Raw genomic sequence first — 23,623 nt, forward strand, 5'->3', positions numbered from 1 at the left:
TAATACATGCAATCACTTCTTGGTGTTTCCAGTCTGCTTTTGGTGTGAGATAAGAGGGTAATATTTTAGTTACCTGATGTGCCTGTGGTTTTAACATTTTGGTCTTGCCCCGAGGGATGGGTGAAGGTAAGTGAAAAGTTCATTGCTGCTTTGTGAATTAAGTTGTGCCTTGGCACAGAGTGCTGATCATTTTGGCGTTGCAACACGGTATTAGATCACCTTGTCTGCAGTTTGGGAATGTTTGCTTCTCCATAAACTTGAGCTGGTATAGAAAGTGATGTTTATTGTATCCTGTCCTCAAATATCTCGCCAAGTTACTGTCATCAGACTCTTTATTGATAGAAAATTAGTTAGGCAAAAATCATTTTCTTCTCCTTGCGTAGCAGAGGTGATGAAATTTATGAGAAAGTGCATATAAGGGAAGGTTGGAAGTGTTGATTATGGATTTGAGCCCTGGCTGGAAACAAAGAACGCTTGACTTACAGTGGAATGTTCAGTGTGTTACTCGTGTCTTTCAATCTCAGCTCTTGTATATGGAAATAATGAAAGGGATATGTGCCGTGTGAATTGGTCAGGGTTTTTGGTTACAGATACTGAGATCTATTCTATTGAGTGTAAGCAGATGGGGATTTATGAGGGGTGATAGGCAGCTTAGCAAATCGTCGGGAGGGCTGAAGAAAGAGCCCATAGGCTGAATTTCTGGGAATGGTGGTCAGTGCTGCACCGTGGAACTGGCCCTGTGAGGGGGCTGCTGCCCCTGCCTGAGTCAGGATTCTCCAAATCAGGAAGCCAGAGCCAGGATCCCTTCACGCTGCCAGCAGAGTGGCTGCTTCCCCCTTGCTTCTTTTCCCACGTGATGTGACTCTGTCCTGAAGGAGTCCCTCCCATGTGGTACGTGTGGTTGGCAGAACCTAATTCACAAGCCTTGCCAATACTGTAGGGCAAAGAAAGCTAGAAACCTAATCCTTCCATCCCAAATCACTGTATTTGCTTTCTTTTTAATTCTGCGTTGGGAAGGTAAGCTTTCCACAGAAGGGAGCTGGTAAACAACGGTGAGAGCAAGTACAGATTTGGGGCCTCTGAATACGATGCTTATCACAGCACCTATTTGTAATAGTATAGTAGTAAGAATACTAATAGATTACAAGTAACTTTGAAGGAAGCCTACCATTTAAAAACATGCTTTTTAAAATTGGGGGTGATAGTGCGTGAGGAATATTTAAAATCCCAGCAGGTGCATGCTTGTGTTAGTTTAGGATTTCTGTATTAGTTTAATAAGACTATGTTGATAATAAAGCCAAGACAAAAATAACTGTCTTTTTTTTTTTGCAAGTTCTTTTGTCCTTAGTCAACTAGTCCAGACTCGTTCTTGTGAATCTTTTGATCCGAGAGGGAGAGTTAAGACTCTGTGCGTGGGTCAGTATAAATTCATTACTTTCTCAGAAGAACAAAGTATATGGATCTGTGATGGTAGGTTAGCATTATTATAATTTTTTGGGTGTGGTTATTTACCTAACTTTTTTTCTGAAATGGATCTAGCCCTGGAAGGGATTTGGAAATCATGTGGTCCGGTGCTCTGATTTCATAGTCGAGGAAATCGAAGGCCAGGGAGTAAAGAGATTTGCTCAGGGTTCGACAGCTGGTCGGTGGAGGCCTCCTGATTCCACAGCCTACCTGGTCTTTCCCCAGTAACCTCTCTGGGGAAGCACTGGTTTCTCCCCATTGGGATGAAGCTCCAGTGCCTCCTGGGCTCTTGTGCTGAGATTTAAGTCCTGGTGTCATAGTTTGGATGGCTCAGTGGGTTGTTGGTTGGATAATACTGCGTGCTATTCTTCTGCGCGTCAAGTAATACTTGGAAATTTATTCCTGAGTTTTAAGGAAAATGGATCACAGAAGTAAGAATTTTGTTCAAACTAACACGGGGGGGGGGTGGCGGGGAGAAAACCCCTTCAATGACCATGCCTAATTGAAGATGTAAGTTTCACTTGGCGTAAACTGATGTGCAAAAATGAAGGCGGTTTCCCCACAGCTCTCTTCTGTTTACACTTCTGGGCTGTTCATAAATTTGCTCCTATGCCGTTCTTTTTGAGGAGGCGTTGCTGGTACACGCACAGTCAGTACAAGGTAAAAATTACTAGGAAACTTTAGTTTGACTCACTTCTCAGCTCCTTCATGTCTGTGCTCAGGTGCTGCCTCTGTTGTGAGCCACTTAAGATTGCAGTTTGCCTTCCCTTCGTTCACTCCTGAATCCCCTTATTTTGCCGCCCTGGACTCCTTTTCCATAGCACATGGTCCCTCTCACGATACAGATGTATCTCCCATGTCATTTGTGTTTATGTTATGTTTACTGCTGATGAGTGCATGATATATCTTATGTCTGTATTACGTCCATGTATTCTGTGGGTCGTGTCTCCATTGGATTACAAGCTCCATGAAGGCAGACTTTTGTCAGTTCGTGTATTCCCACCAGAAGAGTAAGTGGTGCCTGCCCGTAAGAGGTAGTCAGTATACAAATGCATGAACTTGGCAGAAGCAACTACTCTTTAGGGTTTCTACTAGTAAAATGCCAGGTTCACGGTCCTCATGTTTATGTTTTTTTCATGCACTCCCCGGGGATGGCAAAATCACCAACTGGTACGTGAAGAAAATAAATTATCTTAAGGGTATGAGTTGTGTTGTAAACAAGTTTTCTGGAACTTCTTGCTTATTTGGCAATAAGCAAGAAACTCCGTTTCAGATGAAAAAAAATCATTACATTTGCAGATATTAGTGGAACATGGAACATATTCTTTAGACTTTAAAATGTAGATTACTAAATGGTCAAAATGTACACAGAAATTCTCAGATACAGATTTGGGTGGTAGCTGGTTTTAAACCTAATTGATAGAAAAGCTTTTCATTTTCAGCATTGGTGGCACATAAGCCAGGTTTCAGACTGTCAAGGTCCTGAGGCGGCAGGGGTGGGAAGAGGAAGGAGTCAAGGTCTGGGGAGAGTTGAAAAAACACTTAGTAGTCATCCAGATGTGAAAGTACATTTCCACACCTGTTCCTAGAAGTTGAAACACAAGACAGGGAGATACATTGAATGCAGATGAAGTCCATCGTTTTCTAAAATTTTCAAAATTTTCACTTATCTAACCTGGTGGTAGCTTCCTGCTAAGTTCTGGGGCATAATGTAACTTTTAAATGTTCATTCTTATTGTTTAAAGATATATTTGACTTTTAGAATTCAAGGGAAATAAAGATGATCCTTAATGTCTTAAGAAGATGTTAAGAAACCTAGGAAATATCTTGGAAATAGACTATACTGGCTTTTTATGTCCGCTTGAGCCCAAAGGGTAAATGACTTGCCCGACATCACACGATGAACTCATGGTAGAATTGGGACTCATTTTTGTCACAGGTTTTAACTGAAGTGTCCTTAAGAGAGGAGTGTACAGGCCTTGGAGATAGATAACCTAGGGACAGTTATGAATTTGTTCATAGATTTATGTTTTATCTTAAAGGTTTCAAAAATTCATGCAGATATTTCATCCTATACAAATTGCATTCTTCTCTTTTGATGTGTCTAAGCATGCACATTTTGTGCTTGAGGAATTGTCATCTGGAATTGGAGGAAATGAACAGAATCAAAGATCATCTTACATTATTGTGTTAGAAGTGTTTAAAAAATCAGAATCTTAAAAGAAAACTACAGTGGAACAATAAATTTATTTGATCTGCTCTGAAGTTAAAAATACATTATAATAGAGGAAATTAATTATAGTGCAGTGAAAATATACCTTGTTTTCACCTCAACTTGGGAAGAATGGATTGCTATTTTTGTTAATTCAGCATTCTGTAAGTGAAGTAAGGCATCTTGCTTTGTATTTTTTTTTTTTTTTTTTGCTAGAGGTACAGGTTTGGAAGCGATCAGTATTTTTTTAAAAAGAGGCTTTTAGGGGCATGTGGGTGGCTCGGTCGGTTAAGGGTCCAACTTCGGCTTGGGTCATGATCTTGCGGTCCATGAGTTCAAGCCCCGCATTGGGCTTTGTACTGACAGCTCAGAGCCTGGAGCCTGTTTTGGATTGTGTCTCCCTCTCTTTCTGACCCTCCCCCATTCATGCTCTGTCTCTCTCTGTCTCAAAAATAAAAATAAATGTTAAAAAAATAAAAAAAATAAAAAGAGGCTTTTGTATATAATTTTGTACATATGGTTTCCCTGAAGATTAGATCATGTTTGTGTGGAGAAAGACAGCCAGCCCCTCCCTACCCCTTCCCCAAGCAGGGAATTAATTACTCTAAAGGTTTTGCTTCTTAATCTTTTGTGTTAATCTTTTTTTTTTTTTTTTTTTGCAACACATGGTTAAATGAGATTTTTATCCTGCAGACTGATTTGTAGCTTGATTTTAATAGGCTCCAAAATATCGTTTCCACAGTTGATGAAAGGGCAGGGTGTGATAGGAAGAGCCCCAGGCTGGCAGTCAGGAGATTTTGACTTAATCTTATCTGTAGGATGAGGGTTTTACAGTGGTAATGGGGTACTGCAGTCTCTTCCAGCTCCAGGAGCTTATGATACGTATTTGTTCATAATCTGCTTAGTACCTCCATACCCGTATTTCCTAAAATGTAAATTTACAGGCGGTGTGCGTGTTTCAAGTTTCATGGTCTCCCCAGGAAGCAGTTCCCTCAGGATGAATACTTTGGGGGCCTGTGCCCCCTCGCTTCAATCTGGCTGGTGGGTTCTCCTATGTGACTGCAGGGGAGTCACTCCGCGAGAACTTGTCGAGCAGTCACTGGTGACTCATGAAAGACCCTTCCTTCTGCTGCTAAGCAGCCTAAGTTCCATTAGCCTCTTAGCATTTTTGAGACAACCCCCGAGGGTGAGGAATTTTCAGATGGAGCCTGGAATCTTTAGGAACTGGACAGTTGCTGCCCTTGAGCAGTTTGTCACTTGGAGTCCTTGTATTGATGTTGGAAGTAGCCATCTAAATTTTTGTGGTCTTACAACATTTGCAGATTTTCCACTGGTCAGAGGTGCAAATGTGAGGAGGCCTTTGGCAGAAAGGCCCCCATGATTGTTTCACCACGCTAGTGTCACGTACCCGTGGTCTCTTTCTCCTTGAAGTTGTCCCGTGGCTTGTGTGTTTTCAGTTGTGTGTATCACACTGGCTAGTTTACTAGCTCTAGGTGGATACGCAGAAATACCCTGCAGAATTAACTGGATTCACGTCCCAGTCTGGCAGAGTTGTATGTTGAGAAGCCCAAATACAGAATGTGTTGGCAGGCACGTCCTGGCACATGGTGAGTGATTTGTGGGTGGGAAGCAGTGCAGCTCTGTGGTTAAGACAACCGGGCCGGAAGCCCCTGCTCCACGATCGCGTTTGAATGTAGTTTAGTGCCCAACACAGACTCGTTTGTCTTTTTTTTAGAAATCGTAGCTCCAAGGTCAGAGACAGCCATAAAGCCTCTGGATTATTTTGTGATGTAGCTCTCATTCTTTTTCACGTCTTCTGGATTTGAAGTTTTGAAGATTTGAAGTTTTGTGCTCAAGTACAGTCTGGATGGAGTAAGGTGCCCGTTAAAGTCTTCTTTTGAGGCTGAAGAAAGCCTTTATTTCTCTTTCATTTCCCCAAGGTATGACAGTATTAGAGCAGATGGAAGGCTGGAGTTTGAGCTTAAGTTGTGTGAAAACTTTATCAGCCAATTGGCTGACTCTTAATGATGAGACAGGAAGAACCACCCACGTTTTCCATTTTGGATTTGAGTCACAGAAAACAGGTTTCCTGCAGAAACCATTTGGCTTCAACAAGTGTACGGAAATCTCATCTTTGATCAGATTGATGTTTTTATCTTCATTGTGCATGTATTTCCAATTAATTATTTTCCCCTTTTTAATCCATAGGTTCGGTTTCAAATGTGAATGACAGTAAACTAATATCCCAGATTCCTGTATAAGAAGTAGATCAAAAGGACTGTACTTTCAGGTAAGGAGATAATTTTACTTTATCTTTAATAATACACAGCTGCTTTGGCAGGAGTCTGGCATGTCCCCTACCCCCTTTCACATGAATAGAAGTATAGGTGAATTTTTTAAAAGGCAGCAAATTGATTACCCTTAGACAGGTATCCACCTGTTTGGGATTATAAGAGGTGTCAGCCGAGTTGGCTACTTAAAACCATTAGAGAAGCAATCAATATGTGATGGCAGTTTAACATACATATACACTCATAATGGCCTAAAGTTGTATTTAAGTTTTTTTTGTTTTTTTTGTTTTTTTATTTTATTTTTTATTTTTTTTTTCAACGTTTATTTATTTATTTGGGACAGAGAGAGACAGAGCATGAATGGGGGAGGGGCAGAGAGAGAGGGAGACACAGAATCGGAAACAGGCTCCAGGCTCTGAGCCATCAGCCCAGAGCCCGAGGCGGGGCTCGAACTCATGGACTGCGAGATCGTGACCTGGCTGAAGTCGGACGCCCAACCGACTGCGCCACCCAGGCGCCCCTTTTTTGTTTTTTTAGATGGAGGAAGGAAATCATCCTTTCTTCTAATACCTACCCTTTCCTTCCCATAATTGATCGATTACTCTGTCATCTATTTTCCATGTATTTGAAGTTTAAACACATAGATGATTTTCAGATTAATGTCTCTACCTCTGTGGCATCCCAAAGTACAAGAATAGCTCTGGGCATAAGAGATCATAGGAAAAGCCCTGTACTTGAAGTAATTTGGAATTTACAGGGCTAGTATTTAGAAATGAATTTTCCCCTGGAGGAAAGGGAACTGTGCAGACCAGACATAAACAGCTCCCCCCAATCAAAGAAACATTTGCATAGAAAACATTGTGCTGAGTTGGGATTGTCATAGTTTTCTGGATACAAATAAAAGCATATTTCATAGAAGTCATATATTGGCTTTTTAATCAATTACCTAGTTTTTCTAATTGATTTTGAGGCATTGAGTCCTCCTCCCACCCCCATATTAGCTTTTGCACCTCATTACGATGGTTATTTTTCAAGTTTAAAATATGTAAAATTCGGGGCGCCTGGGTGGCGCAGTCGGTTAAGCGTCCGACTTCAGCCAGGTCACGATCTCGCGGTCCATGAGTTTGAGCCCCGCGTCAGGCTCTGGGCTGATGGCTCAGAGCCTGGAGCCTGTTTCCAATTCTGTGGCTCCCTCTCTCTCTGCCCCTTCCCCGTTCATGCTCTGTCTCTCTCTGTCCCAAAAATAAATAAACGTTGAAAAAAAATTTTTTTTAAATATGTAAAATTCAATTTTAAATTAATAACATCCTTTGAAGAAGGACTGTGGCAACTGGGTGAGTAATCCAAAAATCACTGCTCAGTAAAGCATTGTAGGATGGCTCTTGTAGCAGGCTCTGTCTCCTGACTGTGTTACCAGTGAACAGAAATTAGTTTGCAAAACATGAGCACACCAGCAAAGAGAGCTCGGTAGAGACAAACTGGCTTGGGATTTATAACAAGCTGCAGATGGTGTATGGACATAATTTCTTTCCAGTTCATCCTGGGATCAGCTTAGTCAGACCTCTGTAGTAGCTCTTTTTTTTTTTTTTTATTAACGTTTATTTATTTTTTGAGACAGAGAGAGGCAGAGCATGAACGGGGGAGGGTCAGAGAGACAGGGAGACACAGAATCTGAAACAGGCTCCAGGCTCTGAGCTGTCAACACAGAGCCTGAAGTGGGGCTCGAACTCATGGACTGCGAGATCATGACCTGAGCCGAAGTTGGATGCTCAACCGACTGAGCCACCCAGGTGCCCCTGACCTCTGTAGTAACTCTTAACTCACCTCCCTGCACGGCTCTCTGCAAGGGTGAGATCCCCTTACTCTCTGCTGAGAACTCTCCTGGGCCTCTCCCACTGCCTGTTGCAGCAATTCTCAAACTTTTGGGTCTCAGAAACCCTAGCATTAAAATTGTTGAAGCCCCAAGAGAACTTTAGTGTTGATGTTGATTATATCCATTACTACTTACTGTATTGAAATGGAGAAAAATTTAGAACATTAGAATATATAAGCTTGCATTCCCTTAGCTGCAGAGTGATGACATCATTGCCCCTTAGCTGCAGAGTGGTGACATCATTAGTCCTGCAGTTTCTGGCAAACACTGTACATTTAGGAGAGAAAGAGGAAGAAAAGGCAAATTGTATACTATTACATTTAAAAGTTAGATTTATTGAGGCATAACTTATATACAGTGAAATTCACCTTTTTAAGTGTTCGGTTCTTCTCTGGGTTTTGACAAATGCATTGTGGTTGTGGAAGATAAAGAACATTTCCATCACTCTAGAATGTTCCCCTGCCCTTAGCCTTACACCCTCGGACCTTTTTCTGTCCTGTAGTTGTGCTTTGTCCCAAATGTCATGTAAATGGAGTCGCAGAGTCATAGCCTTTTGAGGCTGGCTTCTTTCATTTAACATAACACATTTGAGATTCATCCATGCTGTTGTGTATATCACTGATTCTTTTTTTTTTTTCTATTTTTTTTATTGCTGAGTCTTATTTCAATGTATGAAAATACTTCTGTTTGCCCATTTACCAGTTGGAGAACATTTGGGCTGTTCCTAGGTTTTGGTGGTGATGTGTCCTAGCGTTAATATTAAAATAGTTTTAACCTTAACCTTTAACCCTGCGAGGGTCTCAAGAATCCCCAGGAGCTGGAGACCTCTCTGAAGACCTCTGACCATGTTGCCTGCGTGTGATGTGCCCTCTGTCTAGAACGCCAGGACCTAGCTCGAGGGTCTCCTCTGTGCAGGCCTTTCTAAGCCCTCTTCCTACCGTCACCCCTGGGCCCCATGTCTGGTCTGCTCATCACCATCTTTGAACTCTGCTGTGCCTGCTCCCAGGGCTCGGCAGTTACTTGAGGATGTGGCAGCTTCCTCACCTCTGAGGGCGATGCCTCCGCTCTTGGTCCCAGCACATGCCTGGTACATGTTTGAATGAATAAATAATAATTTCTTTACATATGTGAGGCATTTTATTATTTATAAGAGATTTTCTCATAAAACATTCATCCCTCATTTTCAGCTCTGCAAAGTATATATAGCAAAGTGATTTTTTAAATATCTTTTATTTTTATTTCCATCAGATAAGGATATCTGTGGTCTTTACCAAGCTGTAATTTAGAATAACCCGGGAAGCTTTTAATAAACAGATTAAATGCTAATCTCTGGAGATCAGGCTTGAGTTAGTACTATTATTTAAAAAAACATCACTGTTGAACCTGATGTGCAGCCCACAGAGAACCACTGACCTAGAACTTGGTTTACTGTGAAGTCTTAGCAATGACGTCGTTCAGACTGGAACCCTGATCCTTGACTCCTACTGGAATGCCTTTTCCTCCACACTTCGGACTGTCCCGTGACTCTCCCGTGAATAGAAGCACTATAGAGATTTAGAGAGCCTTGTTGTAAGATGACCGTGTTTTCAATTTGTGTGTTTTCAATTTATGGTGTTCTGGTGTGAAGACCAGAACAGTGAATTTAGGATGGGGGTGGGGGCGGACTGTGTTTCCGTTTTGACTCTGCATTTATTAACCTTGGATTAATAAATACTTAAGTTTGTTCTCAGGTTTGGTTTTTTTTTTTTTTTTTTTGAGAGAGCTTGTGCCCATGCGAGTGGGGGAGGGGCAGCGGGCATAAGAGAAGCTTAAGTGGGCTCCATGCCCAGCATGAGCCCGGGCTCGAGGCTCACTCCCACGACTGTGAGATCGTGACCTAAGCCGAAATCAAGAGTTGGGAGCTTAACCAACTGAGCCACCCAGGCGCCCCAGCGTCCATTCCTATTTTTGAAATAAGGATACTACCTTAAATTCTAGAAGTTTATTGTGGGGATCCAATTAGATACCGTGTTGAGAGACTTTAAAGGATTTATATAAAGGATTGCAAAATCCTTTTGTAAACTATAAAATGCTTGCTAAGACTTATTTTACTTGATTTTAGCCTAGTCTATTTATTGGTTGGATTTCCTTGAGGCTCATGAGTTAAACAAGTAATATAAAAATACGGTGTCACTGAAATAGTGAAATAAAAGAATTATGCAGAATAAAACCAAGAGGTTGTCATTGGTTGCATAGTTTTGATGCTTTGTGTATGAATTAAGTGCGTAAATATGTATACACGTGACATACTATTTTTTTGGGTTGTATCAACATAGAGTCTTACATATTTGTGTTCTTTTTAGTTTGAGAGCATGTTTTTGATCATTCCATATTAGAATATATAAATCCCTCTCATCCTCTCATTCTTCTTACAGCTGCATGATTTTTTCATATATTTTCATATTGTTGGACATTTAGCCTGTTTCCGGTCTTTCACTTTTATTAAAAATGCTAGTGAACATTCTTCTTAGATCTTATTAAACCACTAGTTAATTATTATTAAACTATTTACTCTGTTTTATAGATACTGGGAGATAAAGCAGTAAATGTCTTGTTTATGAAATCTTAGACAGTTTCTGCTCAAGTCAGGATAGAACTTAGACTTAAAGGGGCGCCTGGGTGGCTCAGTTGGTTAAGCGTCTGACTTTGGCTCAGGTCATGATCTCTTTGGTTGTGAGTTCGAGCCCCGTGTCGGGCTCCGTGCTGACAGCTCAGAGCATGGAGCCTGCTTCGGATTCTGTGTCTCCCTGTCTCTTGGCCCCTCCCCTGCTCATGCTCTGTCTCTCCCTGTCTCTCAATCTCAATAATCAATAAACTTTAAAAAAAATTAAAAAAAAAAAAAGAACTTAAGTCTTAAAATATTGTGGCAAAATATACTAGACCTTGGAGAACTTTTTCGTATGATCTTTGTAAATTTTGTTTTATTTTTGTTGTATTATCCTGTCACTATTTGAATAGACTTTTAAATTTTTTTTTTTTCAACGTTTATTTATTTTTGGGACAGAGAGAGACAGAGCATGAACGGGGGAGGGGCAGAGAGAGAGGGAGACACAGAATCGGAAACAGGCTCCAGGCTCTGAGCCATCAGCCCAGAGCCTGATGCGGGGCTCGAACTCACGGACCGCGAGATCGTGACCTGGCTGAAGTCGGACGCTTAACCGACTGCGCCACCCAGGCGCCCCTGAATAGACTTTTAAAGATTAGTGTGTATGTTTCTTAACTCCCTTAGCTGTGATTGCTTCATACTTTTTCCTTGAGTAGTAACAGCAATGCAACAGTAATGTCAGTACTTACGCTGGGTACTCTGCTAGGAGCTTATTATATACATAGTCTTATTTCTTCCTCTTAGTAACCCACTGATTTGGTGGTGTTCTCCAGTTGAAGCATTTTGAAATGGAGGATCAGAGAGGTCAGATCACTTGCCCAAGGCTAGTTATGGGTCTAGGATTCAAAGGTCCTGCTTCCAACTACTATGCTAAACAGTCTGCCAGGATTTCACTGAATCAGAGATGGTACTTTTATTAATGACATCACAAATTACTTATTTACTTGTATGTGTATATTTTGCTTAAAAAAAATTTTTTTAATGGTATTTATTTTTGAGAGAGAGAGAGAGAGAGAGAGAGAGAGAGAGAGAGAGACAGTGCGAGCAGGGGAGGGGGCAGAGAGAAAGGGAGACACAGAATCTGAAGCAGAGTCCAGGCTCTGAGCTGTCAGCACAGAGCCTAATGCGGGGCTTGAACTGGCGAACTGTGAGACTGTGACCTGGGCCAAAGTCAGATGCTCAACTGACTGAGCCCTACCCAGGTGCCCCTATTTTGCTTTTTTAATGCCAGTAATAATTTCACCTGTGCAGAAATAGTCCATGCTTTAGAGTATTCGATTTTGTAGTAAGTATAATAAAAGCAATATAGTAATTAATAAATATAAATGCTTATTGAATAGAATAATTGGTATTTTGGAATGAAAGAGGCCACTAGATGGGGAATTGTTGTTGAATTCTATTTATTAACTAACAGAATAACCTTGGTAAATGAATGCTGTTTCCTCACCGATAACATAATATTGGACTAAATAATTCACTCTGTACTTAATCAGCTATCAGTCCTGAATTATATTAGTGTGAATAAGAACATTCGTCAGTGGTAATGTAGATGAATTGCGAAATGGAATTCTAGTAATGCTTCCCCTTACCTTGAGTAATAAGGCGAATACTTCTGGATGGGTTTGTTCATTCATGATGAACACAAGATTAAAATGATCTATCTGTGTTGATGAGAACACCCGAATGCAGCCTCAAAGTTTTTTTTAAGCACACTGGAATATATGTTCTTATAATTTTACTGAAGGCATAGTTTTGAATATTTTAAGTGGCCGTGGGTGGTTATTTCTCAGTAATGATTATTATAGATGGAGTTTTAGTGAAGATATGGTTTCACAGATTCTTTGTGTACTCTATGTCACTTTTCACTTGAATGATAAAACTGAGGTCTAAGTGGCATAGTCTGGAACACATGTGATGGTCAGCTTCTTAACTCTTAGTGTCCTTAGTCTCTCCTTTTTAAGCCTTAAAATACAGTGGCTGGATGGTTGAAATAGATCTTTTGCTGGATTCTCAGCCTTAGAGACTGAATTCTGTATTTTTTTAAGGGGCGCCTGGGTGGCTCAGTCGGTTAAGCGGCCGACTTCGGCTCACGTCATGATCTCGCGGTCCGTGAGTTCGAGCCCCACGTCGGGCTCTGTGCTGACAGCTCAGAGCCTGGAGCCTGTTTGAGATTCTGTGTCTCCCTCTCTCTGACCCTCCCCTGTTCATGCTCTGTCTCTCCCTGTCTCAAAAATAAATAAAACGTTAAAAAAAAAATTTATAAAAAAGAAAACTTACAGTAAAGCAGAGTTAAAACATCAGCATTTCATCTCATTCCTGGTTTTTAACTTATAAGCATTTTTAAAAGGAAATATTTTTGGCCAATGTTTCATAATTGGCCAACAGAAGGGAATGTTGGTTCATCTTCCCGTGTGGATTTGTTGACTAAAAGTTCCTCTAGCTCCACAAAGTGAGCTTAGATCATAGGAAGCAATTGGGTGGTAGTGACTCTTAGTTGCTATTGATATGCAGTGGATTTCAGTCAATAGCCCAGTGCAGTCTACTCCATGCAGCACATTTTAAGTGTTCTCAGATTCATCTTTTTCTCTTATTTCTAGATTTACTGATTTGCTTGGATAGATCCAGAAACAGCATTGTACTTGGGGCTGCTTTCTGAGATGACACACCCCACCCTTCAGAGGAATTCATTTCTTTTTGGAGTTTGGATTTTGTTATTTTTATCTGTGTTCCATACTGTAATTTTCAGCTTTTAGAATGTAAATGCTCAAGTACATTCTGCCGCAGTGACTAAGGGGCATTATGTAAGGATTTACCACCACCCTCCCCCCTTCTTTTTAGTATGTGGACATCACATTCCTTGGCCTACTATTTGTTTTGCATCTGTATTTCACTGTAACCCTAACAAGTTCATTCAAGCAGTGGTTAGACTGAGGTTAAGTGGTATTATGGTTGTTTGGCAGGATATGGCCATAAACACTTCTCTTTAAACACGGAATGGCCTGAGGTGGCTGTAATGTTCAATTGCATAATCACAGATTACACTTGACAAGCACAGGAATGAGTACACGGGCCACATACATCTGCAGTGAGAAATTGCCCCACAGCATGGAGTCTACTGTAGAAACCATCTGTAGAGTTCCCTTGAGTGTTTTCTTAGATAATTACCTTAATATCATTCATTTAATTGGAATGTTTCTGATGAGATGGAACTATGAATAGCATTCAGGGTTTCCAGAAAGCCTCCCACCTAACATCTAAAGGAATGAGTTAAAATGTTACAAGTGTTTTAAAAATGTGTATGCTCCTCAAAATTTTGTCTGTTTTCTCCTCTCTTTCTCCCCTCCCTACTGGTGTTTTTGTGACGTGAAATCTGTTTTACAAAACGTACCCTCAGAAATAATTCACTTTCTAGAGATTGGGTGGTGTGGAGTTTAGAGACATTCTATTTGAAATGCCTGGTGATGTGTCCATTCAGGGTGTCTCTGTGTGAATGTGAGGAACGGGTCTTTGGAGCTCTTAGATGGTACTGGAAAACACTGCAGGTTACCTTGGGCAGCCGAGGAATGGAAATCAAGTTGCCGGTTACTGTGTGTGGAAAGGCCTTTTGGGCATATTATATATTCTTTGAGGCTAATGTGAATATTTAAAAGAAAAATTTTTTCATTTTATATATATATATGTATGTATAGATAAACACACGCACACGCATATATATATATATATATATAGAGAGAGAGAGAGAGAGAGAGAGAGAGAGAGAGAGAGAATCTTAAGCAGGTTCCACACTCAGCACTGAGCCCCACGTGGGACTTGATCCCACGACCCTGGGATCATGACCTGAGGTGAAAATCAAGAGTCAGATGCTCCACCCAGGCGCTCCTGATGTGAATATTTGTGAAAAAGTGTTTTACTTCCTTCATTACCATTTTCAGTATTTATCAGGAAACTGGATATATTTGATATGGGACTCAGTGTTTCTATTGTCTTAATTTTTACTAAATGTTTTTATTGAACTTGTTTTTCAAGTAGGCATTTAAAATTTTGCCTTCTATAAGTAGGCGTTTTAAATTTTTGTAATTGTTTATGCACGTTTCATGTGTTTTATTCAAACTGATTTGTCTATAAACTACTATAAACTATAGACTGATTTGTCTATAAACTACTATAAAATACTTCCTTGTCAGAGGCCCCAAGGTTGACACTATAGATTTTTATTTGAAATGTTTATTATTTTAAACTTAATTTTTTTTCTTTTTTTTTAGCAAAGTAATAATATCCCTGGTTTAAATACGAAGTAAAATTATAGTTCAGGCTTGAGAAGAAAAGTTCTTAGGCTCCACCTGTTGCTTTTCAGAAGCAGCCATTTGCAGGGTTTTCTTTTTTAACTGCTTCTTCTAGCATTTACTGCCATATATCTAAAGAAGTTATTTTTACTCCTATGGCCCGGCTTTTCAACTCTAAGCATTATCTTTTGACTATTTCCTGCAGAAGATAAGGATTTAACTTCCTGACTTGTCTTTCCCCATCCTCCCAGTGATAATTAAAAAAATTAAAAAAAAGTTTTTTTTAAATGTTTTATTTATTTTTGAGAGAGACAAAGACAGAGAGAGAGAGAGAGAGAGAGAGAGAGAGAGAGAGAGAGAACAAGTAGGGGAGGGGCAGAGAGAGAGGGTGACACAGAATCTGAAGCAGGCTCCAGGCTCTGAGCTGTCAACACAGAGCTTGATGTGGGGCTCAAACTTGTGAACCGTAAGACATGACCCAAGCCGAAATTGGATGCTTAACCGACTGAACCACCCAGGTGACACCCAGATTACTTTTTTTTAATTTTAAGTAAGCTCCATACCTAATGTGGAGCTTGACTCACACATGCTCTACCGACTGAGGCAGCCAGGCACCCCACTCCCAATGATAATTTTATCGAATTTTTGGCCAAGCTGTCATTTAACGTTTACAGTATTATTTAAAAAAAAAAAAATTTTTTTTTTTCTAATGTTTATTTAGTTTTGAGGGAGAGAAAGAGACAGAGCATGAGCGGGGGAGGGGCAGAGAGAGAGGGAGACACAGAATCCGAAACAGGCTCCAGGCTCTGAGCTGTCAGCACAGAGCCCGACGTGGGGCTCGAATTCACAAACCAAAGAGATCATGACCTTAGCCGAAGTCAGACGCTTAACCGACTGAGCCACCCAGGCGCCCCAACATTTACAGTATTATTATTTGAATATTGGTGACCAGGGCCACAGACTATACTCCATGATTCTTCTTTTTTTTTTCAGAGATGGTAGTTACTTTGTTTTTGATTGGCTTAGCTTTGTGCTGGTCAATAATTTTCTTCTAAACATTCTGGTAGCACTATAAGGACTCAAATGGTAAAACATATTAGGGCATCCATCAGTTCCAGTTTTTCTTGGCGTTGTCTACCTCAATTCCATGTTCTGTTGCTGAATGGCTTGCTGTCACACCTCTACAAAGCTGCCATTTGGGGACTTCTCTTTATCACCCTGTTGCGGGGGGGGGGGGTGGTCCATAGGTTGTTTCTTCTTCTATTTTGTGTTGTCATCTTTGTTGATTCCCTGATTTTGGTGGTGGTGGTGGTGGTGTGTGTATACACATACCCATATGCCCAAGAGTAGAATTTTAAAAAAAGTTTATTTTCTAATTGTTTTTGCCAATATGTGAGAAAATACTCGACTGTTTTTCAACTTTGTGTCCTGCAGTGTTGCTAAATTTGTTACTTGTAATTTTTTTTTTATGTTTACTTATTTTTGAGGGAGAGCGTGCGTGTGAACAGGGAAGGGGCAGAGAGAGAGGGAGCCACGGAATCTGAAGCAGCCTTCAGGCTCTGAGCTGTTAGCACAGAGCCCGATGTGAACTCGTGGACTGTGAGATCATTACCTGAAGCCAAAGTCAGGACGCTTAACCAACTGAGCCACCCAGGCACCCCTGTAATAGTTGCTTCGTACATTTGCTAGAACTTTGCACATGAACCATCACATGATTTGCAGATAAGAAGTTTTACTTCTTCCTTTTAGATCTTTATGCCTTTTATTTCTTTTTCTTGCCTTCCTGAATGGCTAGGACCTCCTGTTGCCTAAAATGTGACAAGGACACACATTCTGCCTGTTCTTCAGCTCGGGGAAAAAACAAGTCAGTTTTTCACCTTTGAGTGTGATGTTGTTTTTGGGTGTTTTTCTTTTTTCTTTTTCTTTTTCTTTTTCTTTTTCTTTTTCTTTTTTTTTTGCAGTTCATCAGTTTGAGAAACTTCTCTAACTCTTCCTAGTTTGTGGGAGTTTTATCATGAATGGCTGTTGGATTTTGTCAAACACCTTTTCTATATCTGATCTGATCCTATATTTTTCTCCTTTAGTCTATTACATGGATTGATTTTCAGATGTTAACCAATTGTTGGGAGTAGACTGTACTTGCTCATAATGTACCTTTTTAATATATTATTAGATTTGATTTGCTCAAGTTTTGTTAAAGGTATTTGTGTCTATATTCATGAGGGATACAGCTCTGTAATTTTTATTTTTTGTAATGTCTTTGTCGGGTTTTAGTATTAGCATTCTGCTAACCTTACAAGGTGAGTTGGGCAATGATCCTTCCTCTGTTTTCTGAAAAAGTTAAATTTCCTTTTTGAATGTTTGATGGAATCCGCCAGTGAAATCATCTGGAGTTGTTCTTTTGCTGCTTTGGAATATTTTTGACAACAGATTTACTGTCTTTAAAAGGTAAAGGGCTAATTAGATCTTCTGATTCTTCCTGTGCCAATTTTGATAGATTCTATTTTTCTAGAAATTTATTTGCTTTATGTAAGTTGTGTCAAGTATTCTCTTATTATCCTCTTAAATGTTGACAAGATCTCTGGTGGTATATGTTTTTTCATTTCTGGTATTGGTGATTTGTGTTTTGTCTCTCTTTATTTTTGATCTAACTAGAAGTCTGTCAGTTTTGACAGTAATTTTAAAGACCTATATTTTGGTTTTGCTAATTTTGTCCGTTGTCTGTATGTTTTCTACTTCATTGACTCTGGTCTTTATTATTTTCTTCCTAATATGTTGGGTTTAGTTTGCTCTGCTTTTTATGATTTCTTAAGACAGAATGTTAGGGTCATGATGATAGATCCTTTTCTATTTTCTTGAATTAAGCATTAAAGTTTTAAGTTTCCCTTTAAGTACTATTTTAGCTGCATCCCACAAATTTTGATATGTTTTACTTTTGTTGCTATTTGGTTCAAAATATTTCCTAATTTACTTTTTTGATTTTATCTTTGATCCATGAATTATTTATAAGTGTGTTGTTTGATGTTCATACATTTGGAGTTTTCCTAGGCATCTTATTATTACTGACTTTTAGTTTAATTCTGTGTTGTCAGAGAATATGCTTTGTGTGATTACAGTCTTTTTATGTTTATTGAGACTATATGGTCTTTCTTGGTAATGTGCCACGTGCATTTGAAAGGAATGTGTATTCTTCAGTTTTAGATTTTCTGTGAATGTCAGGTCAAGGTGGTTGATAGTGTTGTTCATATCTTCTGTGTCTTTCCTGATTTTGTTTTTTTTTTGTCTAATTCTGTCAATTGCTGAAATGGAGCGTGAACATCTGTTACTGTAATCATATCATTGTCTTTTCTTTCCTTCATTCTATTTTTGCTTCTACTTGGAGATGCATATACATTTATAATTGTTATGTCTTCATGATAAATTGTTCCTGTTATAATTATAATGTTCTTTTTTCCTCTGGTGATGGTCTTTGTCTTAAAAGTTGATGACAAACTCAGTGTGCATGGTAGGGCTAGTGTCTGGTATTCTCCTCTGGATGATTAGCTTGGGCCCTGCCATTTCAATGACCATCCCCAGGTGCCAGTTTCTAGAGTGCTCTTTCATTCAGGTTGGTCACTTTCTCCTGAAGAGTCTTCCAGCCTGCTGGCTGTCTACTGGAGCTTGACACCTCATGTTTTCAGTGCAGGGAGTCATTCCTACCCTCACTTATGCCTGGCCAGATCTTCTCATTAGTTGCATGCAGATTAAACCCCATTTTCATCCTTATTAGTAAGTTGCTCAGTTGTGGGATTAGGGAAATTTCCTTGATGCAGACCCTTAAACCATACCAATTCCTTTTGTTTTCAGCCTCACCCCTTAATAGGATCTCAGTTTCTTAGCCCTTCTGGAATTGTGCATCATCAACAGACCTTTTTTTTTTTAGTTGAATGTTCTTCTTGGTGGCCTCTGCACTCCTCTGTCTTTAGCAGTTAGATTTCAGCTTTGTCCAGTTTGCTGAATCATTTTCCACTTACACATTGGTTTCTCATCTTTTGGAATTTTGTAGACATCTCTTATATGCTGTTGTCTCTTTTATTTTTCTTCCATTTATTGTCATTTCTGGAAGGAATGGAAGCAAGCATATATTCAGTCATCTACTTTTTTTTTTTTTAACAATTAAAAAAAATGTCTATTTGAGAGAGAGGGAGAGCATGCATGAGCGTATGCATGGGGGAGTGACAGAGAGAAGGGGAGAGAGAGAATCCCAAGCAGGCTCTGCACGGTCGTTGTGGAGCCTGATGCAGGGATTGATCTCTGTGAGATCATGATGTGAGCCAAAATCAAGGGTCGGATACTTAACTGACTGAGCCAGCCAGGTGCCCCTTAGTCTCTACTTTTGTTTATCTACTTTCTAGTTTATTTACATGAGGCTTTTTAATTGATGTATGTTATTGTTAAAACTGATCTGCAGTATGCAAAACGCTAATTTAGTGTCCTTTCTTGCCATGTGTGGAAAAAAAGAAAGTGTGTTTGTATGTGGGGGTGTCCATTATATTTCAGTGATTTGAAAACTAACGTATTTCTTGCTGTGGATTCCTTTCACATTAGAAAGTGTTCGTGGTGTTCTACTTTCTTTGTGTTTGGTTTGGTAGACATTGTTTTCTTTCAAGTGCCTTCATTTTGAAAATGAACACATTATGTCTGTCGTATAAAATAGGAGATTCCTTGACCTAGAATTCAAAAGTCATTGAGTTGCTGTTTTAATACGGGTAAGTGGTTTAAATACACTGCCAGTTTCTTCACCTATAAATGAGAAATATAGACTTAACAGGCTTGTTAAGGGTATCTTACATGTAAAATCAAAGACAGGAAAGTCTTTAAAAAATTACACAGTGGGGCATCTGTGTAAATTGGTGTATTGAGTAATTAATGTGTTCTTGGACAGTCAGGGATTAAACTATTTGTATTTATGCTCTTTGGGAATTGAATGGTTCTTGCAAATAACTTTTAGTATTACATTCTCCACGGTGGAAAACTTGTCCTATGCTTTGCCAAAATAATGCTTATTTCATGACACTTTCACAGCCTGGGTCCAGTCCAACGTGAAAGTAGAATAGACAACTCCCTAAAAGCTGTTATCGCTGAATGTTGTTATTTAAAAGATCCTCAAGAATTTACCTCTAAGTTGCCCCATGTTCAACCTGGTATTTTGGGATGCTTTCTAAAGACACCTGTTAAGTGCTGGTATTATCACTGAGGAAGAAATTCTATGTTGAGATAATCGTCTGCCTCTGGCATTCCAGCTCATTGTAATTTACCTAGAGAATGGGACCTTAAGGGAATAGGTCCATTGAGTTTTTTAGAAGGGAGGGAAGAACAAATCTAAAATCTAGAGCAGTGTCAGGGATAGGAGGCGTTGATAGAGCGGCATAGCTGTTAGCCTTGGGAAGCAAGGCCGTGATCTCAAGTGGAATATGGATAATATGGATGCTTTACAGTGCTTTTAGATCCAGCCATGTCTGAGCTCTTAATCACCATGATAACTTTCATGGTTATGGTCGTATTTGAGAATAAGGTCCATGGCTCTTGAAGACCAAAGATCTAACTACTCGTGGCTTTAGCAACATTTAAATGCTGTTCACATAAGCCTCTTAAAGCATGTTTCAGATGTGAGAAAAAAATGGAAGTTTTCCCACTTTTAATCGGGAGAGCAAGAAAAAAAAAGAATGTTAATACCTAGCTATTATGATTACACGGTTGATATTTGGACAAAGTGTAAATTATAGCATTCATTTGTGTGTCACTTACTTCATGAGTTTGGAATCCTCCCCTCCCCCTCTGCTCTTGTTTAGTGTATTTAGAAGCACCTAGACTATGGAAGAAATGGCATATTTATAGTGATTTTTGTCAAGTTGGGGATAATGGTGATCCATACACCAGATATGGTGTGTTTGTTGTTTTTTTTTTTTAAATAAAAGAGTCCTATAGCTATGAACTTTTACCTTTGTTGACATGAGGTGTAAACAGCTTCAATGCTTGAAAAATGAGGATATTGGTTTAAGCAGCTGTTCTAGTGCATTTGCTCATGATCTTTTTGGTCCTAGAAATATTTAAAAAAATCTCAATTATAAGGTGGCATTATTATTGAATTGAACAGTCCTGTTTTGCTACTGCCTTGGCAGCTGCAGTGTGATGATTTTTTGGACTTCTCGTCTACTTTGTGCTGGTCAAGTTGCACGTTCTTGGTGTCCTCGTCTCTGAATGTGTTTCACATTCTATTTGCCTGATTCTTTCATTTTGAATCCATGAGATTCAGTGGGATACTATGGAGAACAATTGCATATATGTTTTTTAAAGACCGGGAAGTACCACTTGAGCTCTCTTTTATTCTGTTCTCTCTTCTTTTTTTTTTTAAATTTTTTTTTTCAATGTTTATTTATTTTTGGGACAGAGAGAGACAGAGCATGAACGGGGGAGGGGCAGAGAGAGAGGGAGACACAGAATCGGAAACAGGCTCCAGGCTCTGAGCCATCAGCCCAGAGCCCGACGCGGGGCTCGAACTCACGGACCGTGAGATCGGGACCTGGCTGAAGTCGGACGCTTAACCGACTGTGCCACCCAGGCGCCCCTCTTCTTTTTTTGTTTTGTTAAACCTTATTTTTTAGGGCTCTTCTTTTAGAAAAATCACCAATACGGCATAGTAAATGAAGGCTGTCTTTGAATTGCTTGAATGTCAAAACATTTTTATTTAAGAGGAAGCCAATCCTACTTAAAATTTTTCTTGGCTAATTAAAGTTTAGGATTTTAATGAAGTTGTACTTAGCAATAATTATGTTTTGAGTTAGGTGAGTTTTGGAGAAAGAGTGGTGATTCTGGTTTTCCACTGTACTTTCACTGAGGACCAGGACACCAAAGGTAAGAGTCCTGTGTACTTTGGTATTGACACTGTAATTGTGTAAGCCAAGTGTTCTGGGTGGTTCCAGGCTAGCCTTCCTTTACATGGGTGGTAGAAAGTGGTAAAACCAGACAGAAGGCTTCAGAATCTGGGTAAGCAATGAAAACGGCATTGCTGTGGAAACTTTGTCCCACCTTTTGTAACTATGGAACAGAAAAGCAACAATAGCCTAAACAAATTTACATTAGAACACGTTCAGAGGATGTAGAAAGGGGAGAGATTGTTTTACCCAGCAGTTTTTACTGTTTTTACTCAGTTTTGTCAGTTGTCAGTCCCTTTAAGAACATCTTACTATTGACTTTTCTTAGGATTCACTTACAAAGGAGCCATGTAAAATTGCACCGAGTTTCTCTCTGCGTAAGGGTTTTTATTAGGAAGAATAGCTTGGTAGATGCTACGGCAATTTTAAAAGCACTAGTCTGTTCTTGACTTAATTAAAGGGGAGAGTATTTTAATTTGTTCAGCAGGAAACACTGAGTGCCCGTATGTGAAAAGGGCTGTCGGTTCTCTGGGGAAGACTGAGATTGGCAAGTTGTAGCCCCTGCCCTGAAAGAGCTCTAGGCCTGTTGGGAAATCTGACGCGTGCGTAGTGATACTGGGGTGAAGAGAGCTCCAAGAGGGGCCCACAGACTGGGGGGGTTCAGAGGAGGGAGAGAGACACTCATTTCCCTAATGGGTGAGGTGAGCAGGCTCAGTGAAGCTTCGTGTAGGTGGTGGTATTTCAGCAATGTCTTGCTGGGTGGACATAGAAAGTTCTAAATGTTGAGGCATGGGTAGGTGATGGGGACAAGAACTTCAGATTTGCTATTATGTCTAGCTTGGAAAAGTAAATAATAGTTGTAATAATACTAATACAAGCATTTGCTGAATGCCTAATCTGTGATAATTATTTGTTTCAATTCATTTTCTCATAACAGCATAAGAGCCCTTTGAGGTAGGCACTACTGTCACCCCCATTTTACAGATAAAGAAGTTGAGGTGTAGATAGATAGGTTAAGAAACTTGTGTAAGGCTACGCAGTTAGTAGAATTTGAGCTAGTTTCAGAGAGCTCACCCTTGCTGGCTATGTTGTACTATGGAAAATATAGCAAAAGTGGCTTGGCGTCTGTTATGTAGAGCCTCAAATGCCCACACGAATACTTTAATATATTGGAAGACATTTTTTTTAGTGCTTCTGTACAAGAGTTGTAAACATACTCTCTTACCTCTTTGAATGTGCCATGCTTTACTGCTTTTGAAATGCCTTTCCCGTGTTACCCTGTCAGCATCTCCTCAGTTTTCAGTGTTTGCTTCTATATCACCTTTCTGTGAGGCTTTCCTCCCTCACCAAGGGAGAAGAACCCTCGTGGAGGCTCCCGTGGCTCTTTGGCCCCCACACCTTTAATACGGTGTTCGTTAGGTGGCAGGATGGTTGTTGACTTTGTTTTTTTCTCACCTAGGCTGTGAATTACGTGAGTATTGGGATTGTGGGTCCTTTTTGTGTCCCTGGCGTTAGGTTCATCATTGTAGCCGAATAAAGCTCAGATAAATCCCAGCTGATTGAAAGGGAGGGTGATAAATTCTCAGGCATCATACTGACTTTCTAAATTGCTACCCTTCTGAGTTACAGGTGTTTGAATACCTAGAGAAGAGATAAATAGATGATACAATTTTTGGTTGACTGGGTTCCTCTGAGAAAGAAGGAGAGAGATTATGCTGTATTTGGGGTTGCTGGGAACAATTTCTGGGAGGGCCAGGCTCTAGGCTGGGCCCTCACGGAGGTGTAATGTTGAAGTTGGCAGAGGGGACAGGGCACGCCGGTTGGGAGAACAGCGTGAGCAGAGGACAGAGATGGGATCAGTTATGAGATAACACTACCTGCCCTGACACCCGAGCCTCTCAGCTTCCTGCCACACCCACTAGAGCATTTTATAGTGCAGAGA

The 23,623-nt window shown here is 40.0% G+C and overlaps 1 protein-coding gene across 12 annotated transcripts in view; it reads left to right on the forward strand.

Annotated features, from left to right (window-relative positions):
• Positions 1-23,623, forward strand: part of SIPA1L1 (signal induced proliferation associated 1 like 1) — a 368,796-nt gene that overhangs the window by 32,211 nt on the left and 312,962 nt on the right. For all 12 annotated transcript variants that reach the window (XM_043556489.1, XM_043556499.1, XM_043556493.1 and 9 more), the window contains one exon: positions 5,885-5,966. The gene's annotated coding sequence lies outside the window, so the exon portion shown is untranslated. The remainder of the gene's footprint in view (positions 1-5,884; positions 5,967-23,623) is intronic.

The sequence above is a fragment of the Prionailurus bengalensis genome, chromosome B3 (genome assembly GCF_016509475.1).
Source record: "Prionailurus bengalensis isolate Pbe53 chromosome B3, Fcat_Pben_1.1_paternal_pri, whole genome shotgun sequence".
Taxonomy (NCBI): Eukaryota; Metazoa; Chordata; class Mammalia; order Carnivora; family Felidae; genus Prionailurus; species Prionailurus bengalensis.